Raw genomic sequence first — 4718 nt, 5'->3', positions numbered from 1 at the left:
CTTACATTTAATATATATATCTATATATATATATAGATATATATATCATTTATAGAACTCCTGTTAACCCTTTGAAAACTGCAGTTTGTAACCCTTTTTCTTTTTCACTTTCATTCTGTGATACAGCTGGTTCATCACAACATACCCTGCCACCAATGCTGAGGCTAGTTAGCTTGACCACCGATGATGGCGGATGTATGGTTTTCCTGGGGTAAGTTCCAGCACTAAGGCCCTCCTCTTGACTGATTGTTTTTGTTGTTGTTTTTTGACCGGGAGCAGCGATGCGTTTATTCAGACGCAACAGGTGCAATTTCTGGTGCAATGCCATTTTACGCCAAAAGATGGCAGTAGTGGTGCATGAGCGAGAGATTGACGTCCGAGCCTTAGAGGCTTCAAACATCACCGCCTGCCCGATCAAAGCGAGCCTCGAGGACGGAGAAGTTTTTTTGGTAAGTTAAGTACAGTACCTTATTAACATATATTCTATTTTGAGTTATTTATGTGTATTTATTATAAGTAACCGCTAAATAAGTTACTTATAATAGTAATAACAGTTAGCCGCAACTAACCTAGATGCTAGCTACCATTAGCCACCGACGGTCTGAAACGTCATCAGCCGTTAGCATCTTTGCAGAAGAAGTTAGACTGTAACTTTTACCTGCCGTTAGCCTAAATGTTATCAACTTTTTTCTTTTTCTATTTTCGTAGGCTTTATCGACTCTAGTTGGGCCTGTCGCGATAAACAATAAATCAGTTAATTGCACAATAAATGAAAACTATCGAGCTCATTTAATTAAGGAGTTAACGCTAGGGAGGGAAAACCCCTGATTTGGATCGGAGCGGCAACGACTATCTACCGTAACACACCAAACACTACGGGATGACCGGTTATGAAATCGGAAGCTACAGTCTTAGAAAGACCAACGACCTACGATTGTTGTAAGGGGAAAAATAGCAAAAATCATGTAGTGTGAACTATTGCATCAGGTAGTCTGATGTGCCCATTTTCTCTATTTAAATCTAATTATTACTGAAGGGCAACACAATATACAGACTTTATAATCTGCCCTCTGTTGGTTGAATGCAGTATTTATTTCCACTTTGGCCATGAACCATATATTTACTCCAGCATTGGTCTATTATATGTGTAAAAGTGGAGACATACTTCTGTTAGTAACATAATGTATGTTGAATCTATTCCGATTAACATGTTTGTATTTTGCACATAATAAGCAACAGACTGTACAAACGACTGTGTAATTATCAAGTCCTTCCTCTGCATTGTTTTCACTCAGAAGAAGCGGCTGAACAGCCTCGCAGCGAAGCCACTACTAAAGAATCTTGATTTCTGTCTTCATAGGATAAAGACACACAAATCAGTGTGTAGCAAAGTGAGTCTGGGCGGCTTGTGAACGCTGAGTGAGGTTGCGCCGCAGCTTTCCAGCCTCCCACAAGGCGTGGCTTCGCCTTTTGATAGAGAGAAGTTTTGTTTTTTTCTCTGAACATCTCATTCCTGTGAGCTGAGCACTGAGAGTTCACAAGAACTCTGCCCTCATCACAACTTCTTCTGCAGAACCATGAAGACGGTCACTATTGAGTATTGGTAAGTTTTTGTTGTTGTTGTTTGTTTGTTTTTTACCTCCACTTCCTCTTCTTTCAACACATGTACTGCTCCATTTTCATTTGTAAATGTCAAATTTTTGTTTTTATGCTGTGCACTTTGGGCAGTATAGCTTTTTGCAGCATTATGAAACTCAAGAGTGAGAGGCTGGTTATCTATCTATCTATAGCTCTCATTTGGTTGCCTTGTCTGTTTACTGTTGCAGTAAAGACTGAAGTTATGCGTACCGCTACCAGGAACTAGCCGGCGTTCTCCGGCAGATTCCTGGAGTGAAGGTAAAAGGAGTCACCGGGAGGACAGGTATTCTCAACTTTTGGTTTTATTTTTCTTTATATATATATACAGTTAATAAACAATCTGTATATATACATATATATATATTTGAAGTTAATGTTTGGTTTTTCATCTTTTTTTCCACCTCCATAGATAGCTTTGAGGTATCCCTGGAGGATGAACTTCTCTACTCAAAGCTAGAGACGAAGTCGTTTCCAGATCCTGAGCAGGTTTGTGGCTTAACTCAAACTTTCTATTCCAAAGCACTTCTTTACAAGCTGAATAGGATCTGCCTTTTTTCTGACCAGTCATTTCACTTTTTGTTGTTTGTTTGTTTGCTTTTGTTTCGGATATACATATAAAAAAAAAAAAGCTGACCTGTAATTCACAACGCGTTTGTTCGAAGTCAACGACAGGAGAGTCACATTTGCTTGCATGCCTTTGCGTCTCATGTTTAGATGGCGGACAAGGTGATGGAGAAGGTTCCTGACGAAAACGCCAAGAAGAAATCCAAGAGACGGATATGCTCTGTCCAGTAAAAAGGTGGAGAAGCAAACAGTTATATTCACACCGGCAAAAAAAAAATACAAACAACAAAAAAAGCTGTAAACCTGTTATGCGCGTCCGGAGTATGAAAATTAGGGAAAGGATTTTAATAAGTGGATGCAAAATGAAAAGAGCCGACACGGCTGTGAATGTAAACGAGACGTTTGTGAGAGCGGCTCTCTGGGTCCAGGCGGCGATCGACGCCTCTTTTTATGAATGCACACACCTAAAACTCAAGTGGTGTGTGCACGATGCAAGCCGAGAAGCTTCTCGGCCGCCTGGAGCCCGACGGTCTGCTTCAGTCCCATCAAAGTCATGAGAAATGGAGGGGGAGGGAAGAGATGCTCCTTAGAGTCTACGACTCTCAGGAACATTCACTTAATTTTTGACGTATTTGATGTCTTTATGATCTAAAATATCTCATTAATATCCGTTTTCCTCTATCAAAAGATAATTACAGAGGAGCAATAAAGCCATAAAATCTGGGCTCATAATTCTATTTTATATTTAACCTAATCTCTGACCCACTTCTCTTCCCACAATATCCTGCTGACCAAAAATAAGCTGCAGAGCTGAGAAACATGTTTTTCAGATTGTGTGTTGTAACCCACATGGGAACAGGGAAGCCTGGGAACGTAAGACCAAAAACGGCTGTACTTAATAAACATTTTAATAGCACATGATATTCAACACGTGTGTTTATATATATATATGTATATATATATATATATATATATATATATATATATATATATATATATATATATATATATATATATATATATATATATATATATATATATATGTATATATATATATATATATATATATATATATATATATATATATATGTATATATATATATATATATATATATATATATATATATATATATATATATATATATATATACCCCAAGGCAGATAATATTTGATTAAAACCATTAATTTGGGTGAAGCAAATGTTGGTTTATGTTAGCTTAGCTTTGCTATTATATTAAATATTTTTTCATCCAACCAACTGCATAACATTAAACAAAATAAATTAATTCTTGTCAGATATAAAAGTTGTTTTTTTTTAAGTAGACATAGCTATAATTTCCCCTGAATGTTCATTTCATGTTATTTTATGCTGTTAACTTTCTGTTCGTAGTTTTTTTTTTTTAATTTTACTTTCAGTTACTGTAAAAAAAAAATATATATATATATATATAACAACATTGTTATTGAATATGTTGAACTTTTCTTTGTTTTTTTTCTTTTCTTTTTGGTTAATTTTTTTGGACATTAAGTAAGACAGGACATTTTTTTCCTATCTTGAATCTGGACATAAATGCCACGATTTCCGCCATTTGCAGACTTTATGCTAAGTTGCGCTAACTTGCTGCTAGCGTGGGAGATTTTCTTTAGGGTCGTGTTTAACGATGGGAGTAGTCGGGTGAAGAAACATCAGAAATGTTTACTTTGGATATTTATGACAAACCTCACAACAGGAACAACTGTACAATAACATTGTAAAGCAAAGTGCTACATGGCCCGTATTTGGACCCTTGAAGCACTGCTCCTGTAACACATGTTGTCCCCGTTCAATAAAATGTAACTCATTGCCATCGCCTGTGTTGACATTTTCACTCGCACACCAACCAGAAATTGATGGCTGGATGGGCAGGTTAGTGGCAAGACGAGGCATGTGTAGGATAAGACCAGCCATCTAGACCGACAATAGAAAACAGAACCTTTCAGGTCTTTAGTTCCCCTTTTTGCATCAGTTAACATCTGAAAACCAGAGATTAAAATAGAAACTCCTAGCTGCAACCTTTGTTCACTCACCAGATACTTTAGTAGGGAGACCTTGCCAGCACCACCTTTGTTGCCTTGAAAACCGTTCTTTCTCTTTTTCACTGAATGAATCAAACACTTCGGTTGAGTCAGCGCCACAGAGGTTTCGCTCCAGATAGCATGTAGAAAGTCAATTAAACCCCCTTTTATTCTCCGTTCTGGAGCTCCGTTAGAACTTAATTGAGTCGTCCTTATCAAGTCTAGACAGCTGGACGCATCGGGTTACGCGTTTGTCTTTTCAAAAAGGTCAAATAGTATCTGAACCACAATCTCAAACTCCGGAGCAGTTGAAAGAGAAGCAAAGCAGAACCAGAAAAGTCCCCTTCTTTCCTCTTTGCGTCTCTCTGCTCGGCTTTCTGACCAGACTCAGACTTAAAGATGAGCTGCAAAAGCAAATGAGGTGGATTAGCAGTACTTGCCAACTGCTGTTGGTGTTGTCT

The 4718-nt window shown here is 37.6% G+C and overlaps 1 long non-coding RNA gene across 1 annotated transcript; it reads left to right on the top strand.

Annotated features, from left to right (window-relative positions):
• The first annotated feature begins 434 nt into the window (after positions 1-434).
• Positions 435-2468, top strand: LOC111608434. Its single transcript, XR_002752657.1, has 5 exons — positions 435-449; positions 1361-1603; positions 1827-1921; positions 2048-2124; positions 2353-2468. It is a non-coding gene; the product is annotated as an uncharacterized LOC111608434 (long non-coding RNA).
• The last annotated feature ends 2250 nt before the right edge of the window (positions 2469-4718 follow it).

This window comes from Xiphophorus maculatus, chromosome 4 (assembly GCF_002775205.1).
Source record: "Xiphophorus maculatus strain JP 163 A chromosome 4, X_maculatus-5.0-male, whole genome shotgun sequence".
Lineage (NCBI taxonomy): Eukaryota > Metazoa > Chordata > Actinopteri > Cyprinodontiformes > Poeciliidae > Xiphophorus > Xiphophorus maculatus.
The sequence above is the reverse complement of the archived record's forward strand: the minus strand, read 5'-3'. Positions and strand labels throughout refer to the sequence as shown.